Raw genomic sequence first — 17050 nt, 5'->3', positions numbered from 1 at the left:
AATATTGATTCGGTTACGGCAACCATAAAGAAATTTGCAAAGTCGCACGCAGAGCGACTAAGCAAGCATGTGAACAATGAAGCCTTGATTCTTAACGATAATACAAAATGTAAACGAACGCTCAAACGTAAAAAACCTCTAGATTTAAACTAATAAATAAATAAAAATCAGTTAAAGTATGATAACAATTGTCGAAATCTGTCGAAAATCTGAAAAATATTTCCAGAGGCCGCCATATTGTTAATTTTGAAAAAAAGCTTCGATCAGGCACAAGATTTTCTATTAATAAAACTAATTTCTCTTCTCCGATTGATTTTAGATGAATCTCCAAGGGCTTGTGATGATCACCGCAAGGGACTTCTGGAGAAATGGGCTCCACACTAACAGCGATAACTTTTACAATTATTACTTTTTAATGCTATGTTTTTATTTTTGTAAAATAAAGCAATTGACTAGCAAAAAAAAAAAATATTTGAAAATCATAATTTTTTCGCACCTCTGATTACCCTTAACCCCATAAGACGGAGCATTGCCTATCATCAACGGGGCAGCTAGCGAATTCGAGTCGCATTTTTATAAAACTATCATTTCAATTCATATTTTGATAAAAATATATTACATATAAGTATGAAAACAAAAATAGATATGGTATTTAATTACCTGGATACTACAAAGTATGTGCCACCAAGGATCATAGACAATTTCAGCATTCCCATGGACAAAAATGTCATTTTGCACTAAAATACTTTCAGTTATTCTCGTGTGGAAATTCACTTTTTCTTGGTTTAGTGTTTTACTATTGCGATTTAAAACTTGCTATTAACAAATAATTTCCTTTTTATTTAGCTTGAATTTTTTTAAATTAAATTTTAATTAAAAAAAATGCATTTTGTAATTAATTTTTTAACATACACTGGCATTCAATTAAACACTTGCTAAAAAGTCTTTGCAACAAATTTTCCTGCTAATTGTATTGTCTAATTCACTTTTAATGTTGATTTGTTCCCAATCTGTTCATTCACTCTTTCACTTTTGTTAGTAATTTTTTCAATCACTGCGTTTGGTACTCTGCCAAAAAATAGAATCTCTGAAGTGAAACTTAAATTTCGTTCTAGGCATTTATATAAAGTTAAATACCGCCACAGACCGTTGTGTGTATAGACATACATACATACATACGATTACTATGCACATATACATGGATTCATTCACAAACAATAGGGTGGTCCATAATAACAATTTCTTCAGGAATTTTATTTATTTATATGTATTTATTTATTTACCATAAATACAATTAGGAGCATTTGTACTAGATTACATTACGAAATGCACTAGAAGCTTAGACTATCGCCCTGATCCTCAGAAATTAATGCCACTTGCGCAAATAATTGGAATATTAAAAACAAAATTATTTTTGAAATTCAGAAGCAAATAATTTATTGAATTGAGGTTGATTGAAAAGTAAAAAAGCAAAAATAAATGAATGTGAATTTTTAAATGTTAATATTTTGTATGCAATATAAGACGCTTTCGATTCGCCACTTCTCTACTCGCTCTCTCTGGACTTTGCTCACTTGACGAAAAATGTACACGTGAAAGCAGTCACAAACAAAGTTATCGCCCAAGCGAAGTATGATGAAACCTTATAAAACTGGTAAAACTTACTATTTTCAATCTTCTCTTCTGATATTAGTTCCATTACATCGCGTTCATACAGAGCAAACAAAAGAAATTTGGTTGTTTCAACTTAGCCAATTATCTTTCGGTGTTGCTCGTCGTATTCATATACCTGGCAACAACCACATTGAGAAGTACGAGAACACCAAGGGTGTTTTGACAAAACATATTTAAAATTTGTTCATAATAAAAAAAAAAAAAAATACATATTTGTTCATCGCAGCTGTCAGTGGTATTAGAAATTTCACGCTTAGTCAACTTTGAACCTTCCCATGAGAGTTTAAATCATATTTTTTAATTCATAGTCATTCTAGAGTAACAAAAAATGTCGGCAATACCTTTTATGTTGCTTTGTCTAAGATTTATTTCTCCAAAGAAAAATATCATTTTTTTTCATTTTTATTTTAACAGTTAAATTTAAATCCAAAAATTTAGTGTTTTTCGTTTTGAAATTTAAAAAATAGTCCTTACAGTAAAAAAAATTACGAAATAAAAGCTATTTTTTAACAAAATATTCTAAAAAATAAGACAAAAAATGTTTTTAAACTTTAAAATCCATCAATGCTCATACTCATATTTGGCAAAAACAGAAATGAGCTGTGTTTATGAAACAAGAGAAAATATGATAATTCGAAAAACAGGGCTGAGAATTATCATGGAGAAAACGAAGTACATGGTTCGATCCAGCTCCAGTTCAAGGCATAACGCTAACCTGTTTGAGATTGTACAAGAATTTACCTGCCTTGGTATAAAAAAACAGCGAATAAAGACGCATTAATGACAGAGTCTTAGCTGTTGACGAATCCTATCACTCCACGATGAAGCTGCTTTAGTTAAAACTGCTACCCAGTGAGCAAAAGATTTAGCATATAAAGCCTTAGTCCGCTTTGTGCACACCAACGAATGTGAGCTTTGGACACTGAAAGTTGCTGACATTAAGCAACTAATGCAATTCGAAAGAAAAGTACTAAGATAAATTCTTTGACCTGTAAGGCAGCAAGATGGTTGAATTAGATATAATCATGACTTGGAGCTATTAATCAAAAAGGAAACTGTGATGTAATATGGGTGGGGCCCGTTATGAGAATGCCAAAGAGTGAGCAACACAAAAAGCGCTTGAATTGTGCCCGGTTGGAGGTAGAAGAAGAGGTCGCCCAAGAAAAAATGGCTCGAAGATGTGGAAGCTAAAACGGAGTCGTTGGAAGGATGTGGGTTTGAATAGTGAGAGGTGGCACATGGTTGCGAATGAAGCAATGGTTCATCAATAACTGGGATGCTAGGGTTAGGTTAGGTTATGGTGGTAGTCGGTCTGCACGACCAACTCACTTAGACCTTACAGGTCCGTTGTGATACCACTGTGCTACACGGGAACCTCGTTTATCTTCCTTCGTGGAACCATTTCGTGGTTCTTATGAAGCGTAGTATTGATGCCAACCCCACGCCAGACAGTTCTGTAAGTGAATTAAAAAAGTATTTACCTAGACAACCTGCTCTGATTTTAGCTAGGGCTGGACAATTGCAGAGGAAGTGCTCAACTGTTTCTTCCTCTTCCTCATCTCTGCAACTTCTGCAAAATTCATGGGAGAAAACTCCTAGTCTCGAGGAATGCCTGCCAAATAGCCAGTGACCGGTTAAACAAGCCACGACCTTCGAGATATTGTCTCTTGAGGGACTAAGCATCTCCTTTGTTCTTTTCTTGTTTATTTGCGGCCATAGTAGCCTAGCTGTTAGACACGTATCTTCATTTCTCCATGACCTATTGGCCTCTTGGATAAAGTGGTTTTTTATTATTAGTTTACTCGTGGCCATGGGTATTCCAATGGTACTTTTATCACTTAGCAGTTGGAGAGCGGTACCCTTTCTGGCTAGCTCATCTGCTTTACAGTTTCCCTCAATATCTTTATGTCCCGGAACCCAAATAAGGCTGACCTTGAATACATCACTAATATCATTTAGAGCTGCCCGGCATTCCTGTGCAACCTTCGATCTTAGTAAAGCCGCATTCATTGATTTGATGGCCGCCTGGCTATCCGAGAATATATTGTATTTATAATCGTTTTTGTTACGGCGTGCGTATTTAGGTATGTAGCCGCTTCTTTTATAGCTAGTACCTCTGCCTGATAGACGCTGCAGAAGTCTGGTAGTCGAACGGATAGTTCCAGTCCTAATTCCTTCGAGAAAACTCCGCAGCCAACCTTATCGTAACTGGGATGCTAAGAAGAAGAAAAAAATCCATCGATGCAGAGTTGGAAATAAAGGAGCAGGTTCTTTTTTTAAATTCACCCTTTTTTTTAAAAAAGTTCTACAAACTTTCAAAAACAAAGCGTTTTATCACCGCATGACATTCAGTTCTTTCTATTGTAACTGACACACCATCTTCAAATGGCACCAGAAATAATAGAATAGAATAAAATATTATATAATAATTCTAGTAACAGGTGGCGCTAAAGTAATCCTCCTATCAGAAAATGCTATAAATTTTGCGATTGGCCCCTAATGTCAGTTCTGTTTTGACATTTGTGTAGTAAACACATGCGAAATACACGTTAATAAACAATGTTACGCTACACTGCTCCAGAACGCGGAATATTGCTGACTATTTATTTGACCAATAATCGGTCGGTGACTTTGGCACAACGTGAATTTCGTCGCAGATTTCCTCGCCGTCCAACGCCTACTGGTGAAACACTGCGACGTTTAGCCGCTCGCCTCGAAGAGACGGGCACAACATGAGATGCTGCCAGGCGTGGCAGACCCCGGAGTAGCCGTTCTCCAGAGAATATTGCTGCTGTAGCCGAGGATGTCATGGAAGCGCCGTCGACATCGACAAGACGACGTGCCACGCAAATGGGTATCAGTCGACGGTCTTTACAGCGAATTTTGGTACAAGATTTGGAGATGTTTCCGTACAAAGTCCAGACGGTGCATCAGCGTTTAGCTGCTGACCGCCAATCGCGTCTAACATACGCTCAAGCCATCCTTAATCACCACCAAGAGCAAGATGATTTTTCATCAAAAATAATCATGAGTGGTGAGGCCCATTTCCATCTTAGCGGGTACGTAAATAAGCAAAATTTACGCTTCTGGGGCACTGAAAATCCGCGTGTAACCCACGAAGAGCCATTACACCCGCTCAAAGTCACTGTACAGTGTGCTGTTTTCGCTGGAGGCGTCATCGGACCTTTTTTCTTCGAAGTCGTCGCGGGCCGAACGGTTACTGTGAATGGTGAGCGCTACAGAGCAACGAGTTCTTTTTGCCGCAACTTGATGAAAACATGTGGTTTCAACAGAACGGTGCAACGGCACACACTGCACTTGCCACAACCGATATGCTGAAGGATGCATTTCCCGGGCGCCTAATCTCCCGTTTTGGCGATTTGCACTGGCCAGCAAGATCGCCTGATTTGACCGCTCCAGACTTATTTTTGTGGGGCTTTTTGAAGTCGCGGGTTTATGTCAACAAGCATCAGACTCTTGCAGCTCTTAAAGACAATATCCGTCAAGAATGTGAGGACCTATCGCCAGAAGTTTTGGTCAAAGTGATGGAAAATGCCATAAAAAGGGCTCAAATGGCAATCAACTGTGGCGGCGGCCATTTACATGACATCATATTCTCGACTTGATGTAAAAAAAATTAATACACCAAATAAAAATAATCCACAAGAAGAATCAAAGTTTTTCATTTTTTTTTTTAAATTACAGCCAAAAAACATCGCAAGGTTACTTTTGCGCCACCTTGTAGAATGAATAAAATAGAATAAATTGAAATAAAATTACAAAAGATTAAATATTAAAATGGCATCTAAATTTTGATTACTCCGCTGGTTAATAGAAGTCGCTTTTAATATTCAACCAACCTGTATTACATTATTAGTTCTCTCATAAAAAAAGTTTTTCATAAAAATCATTTGCCGTTTGCAGACATTTGTAGAAAATATTCACAGCACGCATCTCAAAATGCAGGAAAATGAAGGAAACGCTCGACCAAAATTTCTGAGAATTTAATGAGCCATTTAAATTTGCTCATCTGAGTGGAGAACTTTATAAAATGCATATAATTTTTTTTAAGTGGAAAAAATGATGAAAACATGGGTTAGTGATTTTGATTCCAATACGAATAAGCTAAAAAATTGTCATGATTCTTAACATGTAGCGCTGCATTTCTTCATCTCTATTTATCTACCACTCACAATTCAACTCATTTCCTGTGCTATATGATTCAAATGTATTAACTTCACAAATGTGGGCTACCCTAATACAAAGTATAACACACACATGAATACACTGGTTGCGGTGTACTTGCAGAAATTCTACGCTAATTGCGGTTCGCTGAAATTCATTGATTAGACAGTAACGTCACAATGCGGCTCAAAAACGATGATTAAAAATATTGATAAAAATATCCAATTTACTATTTAAAATATGTAGTACATAAATGATTATTACACAGCGTGACATCAAAGAGGGTCCAAGGGAAAACAAGATAACGGAGTTGGAGTTATCTTCGTGACGTTTTTTTGCTGCTAAGATATTTCAAATATAAGTATTTATAACTGAAGGTTAGGGAGATACGCAGGTAAGGCCTTTTCTAGTCTCTTCAAATAAACATGCACAGCAAGAAATGTACAAAAAAACAAGTCTTTGTCCCGACTGAAGGAACTTACTTGTATATTTCAGAGGCGTAAGCGTGAAGATAGCACAACCCGTGCATGAAGATTTCATTTTGGAGGCCAAAAATTAAGAAAATCATTTATAGTAATTAAATTCAATGTACTTAGACTTCAATGGTTTTGATTCTGTTGGCGAGAATTGCTTTCCATATGCAGATGCATCAACTCACATATCGCCATTTCCACAGAAATGTCAACCGAAGCCAAAAAATTCAAAGTCTATAAAATTATGTTGTTTTAACATATTTTTATAGGGAATCTATCATATGTAACTAATGTAAACAAATTTTACATTTGTAAAGCGTTTTTCAATAGGTGCGCTTCAACTTTTTTCCGATAGGGAGGGCGAACGACGCAATATTTTTTATTTTTCGCTTGTCATTTGTAAACTTCATTAGTATACATTTCATCATGGAACGCTACACACTTGAGCAACGATTGCAAATCGTGCAAATTTTTTATGAAAATAATCGTTCTGTTGCTGCTACTTTAAGACTACTTTTTTCCAAAAAATCATCTTCAGTGATAAAGCTCACTTTTGGCTCAATGGCTTTGTCAACAAGCAAAATATGCGTTACTGGGCAGAAAGCAATCCACACGTGATTCATGAGGCACCGTTGCATCCCGAAAAAATCACTGTTTGGTGCGGTTTACATGCCGGCGGCGTAATTGGCCCATATTTTTTCGTTGACGAGAACAATTGCCACGTTACTGTGAATGGAAATCGATACCGCGACATGATAAACGATTATTTTTGGCCGGAATTGAATGGTATGGACTTAGACGACATGTGGTTTCAACAGGACGGGGCCACAAGCCACACAGCACACGCTACAATTGATTTGTTGAAGAGTAAGTTCGATGAGCGCATTATTTCCAGAAATGGACCGGTCGAATGGCCGCCGCGCTCGTGTGATTTGACGCCTCTAGACTATTTTCTTTGGGGTTATGTGAAGTCATTGGTCTACAGTAACAAGCCGGCGACGATTTGTGAGCTCAGAGCCAATATTGAACGCGAAATTGCTGGAATTTCGGCCGATTTATGCAAAAGAGTGGTCGAAAATTGGGTTCAACGATTGGACTTCGTAAAACGTGCACGCGGTGGTCATGCAAAAGAAATCTAAATTCATACTTAAATGTATATGTTCAAACTCGATAATAAAAAAAAAAATTAGTTAAAAGAGTAAAACCGTTTGTGTTTTATTCAAAAAAGTTCAAAAGTTGAAGCGCTCTTACTGAAAAACCCTATACATGGTTTGCCAATATTCGACGGACCCATCTGGCAACCCTGTATGTTTTGACAGAGACGTCAGATCGCTTAATGACATACCGCGTTGGAAGCGGCAGACGAAGCAGATTTTTACCATGGAACAGTACACGCCACGCGAGCGCTCCCAAATTGTTGAAATTTACATTCAACAAAAGAAGTCAATTGTGAAAACTCAACGTGCGTATAAAAAATTAAATTATGTGAAAAGTGCGGTTTTCGACTTTTGATGCTCTTTCTAATCCAAAGAGGCCAAATCAAAACCGACCAAGGCGTCGCCAAGGACATCCCAAAATCGCCGTTCTCAGCAGTTGGGCATTGCTCGGACCACTTTACAACGAATTATCCGCATTGATTTGCATTTATTCCCGTAAAAGATTCAATTGAGGCAAAGATTGTTGCCTGCGGACAAGCCTCGTCGATTGGAATGGGCCCAAAGAGTCATCGAAATCCGTCGGGTCCGTCGAATATGGGCACCCTGTACATATTACATGGGATGCAAAACTGCATTTTACAAGAGCTTTGCAAGTCTAAGAGAACCCCCTATTGGACATGAAGTAAGTTTTAGTACAATTGCCAAAAATGGGATATTTGTGTAAGTATGAAGAAAACTTACTTACTTAGAAAACTTTTACTTAGTAAAAGCATTGATATCACAATGCCCAAGACATCGCAATGCGCTGGGTATAAAAGAAAATTTCTAACCATCCCAACTTTAAATATGCACAAATTTCGTTTAGATTTTGAAATAACTCAACTTAGCTCAGTTCATTGCGGGCCCGACACAACAAAAAGGTTTACTAACATATTGGCCAAGTCTTACATATCTATCGGCTACAACTTATCTCTATACATCATTTTATTTTTAGAACACTTCGCTTTCTACTATTCGCCATCAAACTTTCTTTTGTTTTGTGAAAATGAACTGCAATTTATCACAGTAATATCCAATATAAATAAGTTTGCATAGGACGCAAAAACTCACAACTAACGCACAAAGATGTGAGAAATCCCTGCAGCCAAAACTACCAATTCCGAATTAGTTTAGTACCAGCTTACTTTGCAGTTAAAGTATAGGGTGATTCAAGGGTGATGCAGATCTTTGCCAGCAATTATTTGTACTATAGTAATTTTTTTCACACTATTGAAATTAAAATTTCAAAAAGGTCAGCCAAGAAATAACGCGAGAATGGTAACTCCTCAAACAAATAGCTAGCTAGTCCTGCGAGAATTTTCCAGATTCTTTGGCAAAGCTGAAAATATCCTCTAGTTTGAGAGAACGAATATTACTCATTCCCATGACATCAGAGCCCAAAAATCATAGGTTTGTTCTAGCACGGACACTCACAGGTAGGACACACACAGAGAAAATGCTTAGTGCTATCCGCCTTCTCTAAGCAAGATAGGCAAATCGGACCCTCAATGATTTCAATGGTGGTCATATGCTATGTCTTTTCTACTAAGTTTTAGAAGAAAGTTCGACAGTTTTCTGTTCGGGCTTGTCACAAAACAGTTAACAGTTCTACGGCATTCTAGACGGGACACCATCGCTTTTTGTGTAAATTGCATAGATAGTCGCTGATCCAATTCATGATTCCTGTAGAACTGATACCGATTATTGGCTTTGATCCCTGTGGGGTAACCGCTGATCCGCAGTTGGCCAATTCATCGGCAATTTGTGACATCACAATTGGGATCTACAACAGATTTTAGCAAACTTAGTCAAGGAGCGATGCTCTGTTGAACAACTTGCAAAAGTGGCTCAACATTTTATGAAATCGGTTGTTCGGCGATTCCGATTTTCCGTATTGCGTGATTTTTTTATCACAAGCGATGAGGCACATTTTCAACTCAACAGATACATTAACAAGCAAAACTGAAGAATTTTAGGTACTGAAAATCCACATGCCCATCAAGAAAAAACTATGCACCCACAACGAGTCATGTTTGGTGTGGTTTTTCGGCTGGCGAAGGCATTGGATCGTAGAAGTCATTGTTTTCTGTCGGGAAGGCTCTTACGGCAAACGGTGCATGTTACCGTGGCATGATAACAAACTTTTATTGGCCTGAATCAGATGTCCATGTCCATGTCATGGATAATATGTGTTTCCAACAGGACCATGCCACATAGCACATGAAACCATGTCCCTATTGAAGTTCCCGGATCACATTATCTCACGAAACAACGAGATCTTGCGATTCGACACCACTGGGCAACTTTCTCTGGAGCTACAATATGTAAAAAGTATGGACTATGTCGACAAGCTCAATGCCAGAGCTGAAGAACGAAAGCATATGGGTTTTAATTGATATACTGCCCGACCTATGTCAAAAAGTCATGGACAATTTTTATATGCGCATTCTGTGTTGCCAGAGGAGTCGTGGTGGGTATTTAACGGATATTGTGTTTCATACATAAATAACATAACTAAAAAAACATTTGTTTTACTTATAAGCCTTCGTCTTCTATCGTTTTTCATGGCTACAAGGTGGCGCAAAATTAATCATCCTATCGGAAGATTTATAGCTATATAGTATACAGGGTGATTACAACTTTAACATATATTCACTTTAGCTCGATATAACCACCTTTTGCCTTGACTATAGCCTTAAAACGGTCAAAAAATGAGTTGCATGCTGCACGAATTTGATCTTGAGGTATTTTGGCCCATTCTCGTATAATCGCTTTTTTCAGCGCATCCATACTGGCATATTTTTTAGTCCTCACCTTGCTCTCCAAAATGGACCAGATGGAATAGTCCATCGGGTTTGCTTCTGGCGGATTCGAAAGCCATTGTGTGGATGAAATGAAGTGTGGAACATGATTTTTTAACCATTCTTGGTTCACACGAGCTTTATGAGACGGTACCGGGTCCTGTTGGAACGTCCCACTTGCGATGGGAAATTGTTTTGAGTGGCCATACGTAGGCTCAAATTCTCGTATGAGCGTTCGGTCAAGTAAACACGATTGTTTTGAGTGTTTATGAACTGCCCAATTGGGAAATTTTTTTCATCAGAAAATACAATGTTAGGAAACTCGCCACGTTCGTGCAAGCGCAACCACTCCTTTGCTCTTTCGCACCGAACTTTTTTTTGCTGGGGTGAAAGATCGTGTGCTTTTTGGAACTTGTAAGCCTTAATCATGAGCTTATTTTTCAATATGCGTCGAATGCTGTCTTGCGATATTTTCAGTTCTTTGGCCATTTTTCTTTCACTTCGACGTGGATTTCGTTCAAATCGAGCCTTCACTTTCCGAACCATTTCTGGCGTTGTTGCGGTTTTTTTTTGGTCTACCTCCATAGCGTTTTGCAATGCTACCAGTATCATTGTAACGTTTTATAGTGCGATACACAAACATTTTATTCACTTTGAGGTGACTGAGCTCACGAACAATGGCTGGTTGTGATTTTCCAGCCAAATATAACGCAATCACACTATTACGTTTGAATTCCATCACAGAAAAAAAAAATTCAACAAAACTGAGACAAAAATGCTTTTGATGGCTTATAAGCAATATATTGAACTGTCATTAGAACAATTTTGACGTTGATGTTATGAGCTGTTTTACAGATACAAGGAGTGTGAAGTTGGTAACACTTCATATCGTTCACCCTGTATATAATGGCGTCTTACGTCAATCATAGTCGACACTTGTGAACTAGACAGCTGCAGTATACAGACAGGCAAGCAATGGAGCGCGTAAAAGATTTTCATCACTCAAAATAATTTTTTTTTTAGTAAAAATGTCATTAAAAACCTAGATTGATGATTAATTTGTGCCATCTTGTAGTCACTAGTATTTTGAGCATGGCGCTGTCCTATGACACGTCAATTGTCCGCCTATGCATCAGCTTTTTACCAGTTAAGGAACTAGTTTCAAGTAGGCACCAAAACACCTGATTCAATTTGTGTTCAAAATCACCAGGTTTGAACGAGTTGGCAAAGTAGATAAAAATTCATACTTCGAACAAGACGAAAAAAGGCCAGACTCGGGTGTCCAACCGAAGATTGATTAATTGTGTTGTTTGGCTTAATTGGACAAGAATTGAAATTAATTTCCAAGTGAATTTCAATGCAATTGCCAGAAAATTTCAATGAAACTCGCTCATATTCTTAAATTTAATTTTTTCTGTAACTTTTAAATCCGCTTCAAATAAAGATTTAATTATTAAATATTGCTATTATAAAACAAAATAACAAACAATTCTTATAGAAGAATACTTTTTTTGTACAAAGCTCTCATTGGTGATTTTGCAACTAGTACAATTCTAATTACTCTTGAACTAGTACGAATTCTTCCATCAAATACCAGTACGTGAACTAGTCCATGTCTGCTAAGTAATTCGGCTTTTCACTGCAGGCGTTGGGCAACGATAATAAAGTGACTTATTATCCACGTAGTATAAAATAAGCAAACAGATACAAAAAGTTCTTTATATGAAATGCAGATTTCCAAACTAAATAAAAGAAGACGTGCTTGAAACAGACGATGGGTGGTTGTTGGTTGGATGGTCAGGGTTGGCTTTTGTATCTTCTTGGATGAACACTCCGTCATTTATCAACTTCAAATATATTGATTTTCCGTAGTACGTAAATAAATTTGTACTTTGATTTTATGATTTTTGCAACAATATGCTTATTTGTTAGTGTATACGCTAGGAAATATTAAATATGTATTGACTAAGAGAAAAGTGTACGCGTACAAGAAAAATGTCTTCTAAATCTGTCAATCAATACTGTTTCTTGATAAATTGACAGCAGATGGACATTGGCTTGATGCATAAATAAAAATGAAAAAAAGTAGAGCCAAATGTTGTAATTTTGACAATCGACATCCTTATTTCAGAATGTGGCCAACTTGAATTATTTTCTTCTTCTATTCGAAAGCGTTAGATCACTGAAATGAAAAAAAAATTTGTTTACTTAAAAATGACGTACTCAAAGGAAAAATATGTGAAAAACGTGTAACTACGTATATTTTAAATTTTGTGGCAGCTCCTCTAAGTTTGATGCGTACCGTACCGTACGAAAAATTTAAAATTGGTCCGACTCATAGGTCAAAAATCTCGTGAATTAATAATTGCAGCTGCAATCACGCGCCTTTCCAAAAGAAGTCATGGTAAAAGAAAAGTTATGTATTAGCTGTTAGGTTAGGTTGCAGTGGTTGTGTGGCACGTAGCGCCGTCCTGCTAGAACCACATGGAAAATTGGAAGGGCCACCACGTCTACCGAAAAATAGGCGCAATGCGCGCAACGTTTGCGTTAATGAACACTCATTTTGATTATAAAGTTTTATCATTTGAACGTGCTGTTCAATCGTGTAACTTGCCATGATGATTTGGCATAAACAACTGAATAATAAACAAAAGATTTGACAGATGTCACCAAAACAAAATGGCTGCCACAGGGCGCCAAAATCGACCGGCGCCAATTGAAAAACCCTTTAATAAAATGGTAGCATGAGTTATCAAAAGTAAAACAGAGGCTTTTGCCAAACATCTCTATCAAATTTTTCAGCCAAATCTTCCAATTGCCGCCAATGACGGTGCGGAGTTCACAAATTTTCTTGAATCCTCATGTCAAATGGATTTTCCGATCAGCCGGATATCAAATAGTGAAGTATCTGAAGAAATACTTAGACTAAATAACTGCAAGGCTCCTGGATATGACTGCATTGATAGTAAAGTAGTTAAAGCTCTACCTGAGAAAGCTATTGAATTCCTTACAATAATCTACAATGTCATTCTCAATGTAAATCACTACCCAACACAATGGAAATGTGCTGTTGTTGTTATGGTGCCAAAACCAAATAAACCCGAAAACTTTCTTAAGTCTTACCACCCCATTAGTTTACTTGTAACGTTCTCGAAAATATTCGAACGAATATTTTTGAAGAGAATGTTACCAGTAGTTGGGGACCACAACATCATTCCCGAACATCAGTTTGGGTTCAGGGCAAGACATGGCACACCAGAACAATGCCACAGGGTTGTAAATGTAATTAGGGATGCACTAGAAAGGAAGCAATACTGTTCTGCAGCTTTTTTAGATGTTCAACAGGCATTCGACAGAGTATGGCGTGTGGGACTTCTATACAAAATTAAAAAACTCCTGCCAGCACATTTCTATTTGATCCTTAAATCCTATCTGAGTGAAAGGCACTTTTATGTTAGACACCGAGATGCGTCTTCAGAAATATACAATATTAGCGCTGGTGTGCCCCAGGGTAGTGTGTTGGGCCCCGTCCTATTCACAATATTTACTTCCGACATGCCAATAACAGAAGAAGTGGAAGTGGCTACTTACGCTGACGATACAGCCTTCATAGCTTTTAGCGATTCACCTGCAACAGCATCCTCTTTGCTGCAAAACCAATTAAATATTTTAGAAATTTGGCTTCATAAATGGAGGATCAAAGTTAACTCCGACAAGTCTACCCATGTCCCCTTTACGTTAAGAAAAGATAACTGCCTAGAATATTTTTAAATAATGCTGTAATACCAACGAATACCAAGGTGACATATTTAGGAATGCATTTAGATCGACGCCTTACTTGGAAATCCCATATTAAGGCCAAACAAGAGCAGCTTAAAAATAAAACCAAGCGAATGCACTGGCTGCTCGGTCGCAAATCTCAGTCTAGTTTTGAAAACAAAATTAGACTATATAAAGCTATTTTAAAGCCTGTATGGACCTACGGTATACAGCTTTGGGGAACTGCCAGCAAATCGAATATAGAAATCCTGCAACGCTACCAATCAAAAACTTTGCTTGCTCTTGTTAACGCCCCTTGGTTTGTCGCAAATGAAGCAATACACAAGGACTTAGATATCCCATTTGTAAAGAGTGAAATTCCAAACTTTTCTAACAGATATCTTGCACGGCTGTCAAACCATGTAAATACGAATGCTATATGCTTATTAGACTCAAGTAATGAACCAATACGACTGAAGCGTAATCATATCTTAGACTTGCCATTTCTCTAATTTTACTGAATTAAATTATTTATTCAACACTAAATAAAAACCAAAATACATAAGTCCTATATGAAGATAAGCAACTCATTAGTACAAATGAAATTTAATACATTTAAGATCAAATCTTAGAACAAATATCGTAATTTTATATGTAGTTTTGCATTTGTGCAAATACTATCGCTGCTATTAGATTATAAGACCTAATTTGCTGAATATCATTATATTAAGATAGATTGCAAATAAAATATTTACACAAAAAAAAGTGTCAGCGTTACCCACAGTGTTTCCCTTTTTGCGAAAAAGCTTTTAAAGCACTTTAATTTTTCGCATAAGTCGAAGCTTTAGATTAAACTAAAAAGGAGGAATCAGAAAAAATTCTGCTCACTTAATTATCATGGAGAAGAGAACCAGTCGTGGTTCTCAAATTCATCGGTAGGGCGCCAGTTTGAATTTAGAGGATTTTCTAGTAGGAAAAACATACTGAGGGTTGACTGGCCTCGAATGTATACACTCTGCTATGGGAAATAACAAATACATACGTATAATATACATATGCATGCATGTGTGTAAGAACGTACATACATATATCAGTTAAAATCTTGTAAAAGCATACGTCTATCGGTTCATTTGCCTTTTTGTCAAATTTGACGTAGAAGTGCTCCATCAATGACAATCACTGTCAACTTGACTCACATTGGGCTCACATTGGGCCAAGCGGCTATTGTGCTGTAAATACCTATGTATATGTATATATGTATGTGTGTTTATATAATATATAAATATTTTGTTTGTATTTACTTATATCTATAACCACACATGCTTATGCGCATACTTTCGAGCTTCTGTGGTGACACGATAAGACCGAAAATGATGCAAAAAGACGACAATCGAAAACAAATCTGTTTGTTATTTCCATTTCTACAGCTTTTTTCACTCTGCTGCTACTTTATCTCGAAATGGCTACTGTACATTGGTTTGAATATTTGTGTGATTGTGGTTTTTACTATTGAACAATTTGTAATAGAGATGGAAAAGTTGAAAAGAATGGACTTTTGAGTGTCATACATTTTTGAATGTATTAAAAGTTGTATACATTTGAAGGAGCAAATGAAAATGGCTTATTCAAAAAAGCAATATTCCTAACCAAATGCTTTTACTTTCGATGGACGCGGGGGCATAATGTGACAATTTAATTAAAGGGCGACCGCCATAGTTGGGTGCGTTTGTGAGTGAGTGACTACCACAGAGCTGACCTTTGGCCCAATGCCCGTTATGGTTATGAAATATTTATATTTAATGATAGGAAAAGTTGCTTATAATAGCATTCGCCCTTCGGCCATGTGGCTGCTGTCCAACAGAAAAATTTTTCCACAAAGCGAACAATAATTATTGAATTTAGATTCTTGGTGCTTTATCCAATCCGAGGAAGTATGCATTTCAATGAGAGTGCATCACCAATGAGCAAATTAATATTACCATATTTCCTATAAGCCCAGTTTTGAAAGTAGGAATTCAACCACTCATTCAATTTCGCTCAATTCCATTTCTTAAAATTGCCTAATACTGCTAGTGTTTTTCAGGCAGAAGTCTTGGGAGCAAGGGGGATATTAACATCTATTCCGACAGTCAAGCCGCGCTTAAACCATTGACGACGCCAGGGTGCAGATCCAAGCTAGTCAACTCCGGTAAGGAGGAGGTTAAACCCCTTGGGTGTGCAAGTAATATTTCTCTGATCTAGATTATAGGACATAGGGACATAGGAACATAGAGGAAAATGAAGTTTCTGATGAGCTTGCTTGAAAGCGGACTGAATTGATTTCAGAGATCTCCTACCCGTTGATCGGCATCCCGCTGACTGTTGTTAAAGGAGAATTGTATAACTTATTTCTTAAGAAAGCGCAGAAAATATGGAGCTCCATTTCTTCATGTGCTATTTCGAAAACCCTTTGGTCCGAGCACAATAGACGTATGACTCGGAGAGTCCTGGGAACTCCACGCAATTCAATTTTCAAACTCGTAACTATAATAACCGGTCACTGGACGATCGGCACACACGCGGAAAAGCTAAGGTTACCATTTAACGTCCATTGCAGAAGCTGTGGGGACCTTTCAGAAAAGGAGACTATTCAGCATTTTCGCTGAAAATTTCCGGGTTCGGCAGCAAGACGATTAAGGTCATTGGGCGTCTGTTATCCAAATCTCCTTCTTTCTCAAGATCCAAGATGCCTAGAGCTTTGTCTTGTGCAAGCGAGATAGCTGATGAAGACAACTGAAGATGTTGAGATGATTTCATCTCATTTATCAGACAGCTGCCGAGAAAGGAACCCGACGTAATATCATATCAAATCTCACCGCATGGATGTCTAGCGCACAAGGTCTGGATTAGGACACGCACAATAATCCAAAGCTGAGGTTTTGTTAGCTTTAAAAGTTCACTCGAGCGTCTTAGATCTAAGATA

General features: G+C 37.4%; 1 protein-coding gene across 3 annotated transcripts in view; it reads right to left on the bottom strand.

Moving 5' to 3' along the window:
• Positions 1-17050, bottom strand: part of LOC129239077 (flotillin-2) — a 122698-nt gene that overhangs the window by 28871 nt on the left and 76777 nt on the right. The window contains exon 1 of one of the 3 annotated variants that reach the window (XM_054874363.1): positions 661-815. The exons of the other annotated variants lie outside the window; for them this stretch is intronic. The gene's annotated coding sequence lies outside the window, so the exon portion shown is untranslated. Of the gene's footprint in view, positions 1-660; positions 816-17050 lie in introns of those variants that run through there. 3 annotated transcript variants of the gene reach the window in all.

The sequence above is a fragment of the Anastrepha obliqua genome, chromosome 2 (genome assembly GCF_027943255.1).
Source record: "Anastrepha obliqua isolate idAnaObli1 chromosome 2, idAnaObli1_1.0, whole genome shotgun sequence".
NCBI lineage: Eukaryota > Metazoa > Arthropoda > Insecta > Diptera > Tephritidae > Anastrepha > Anastrepha obliqua.
This window is presented reverse-complemented; position numbering and strand designations above follow the sequence as displayed.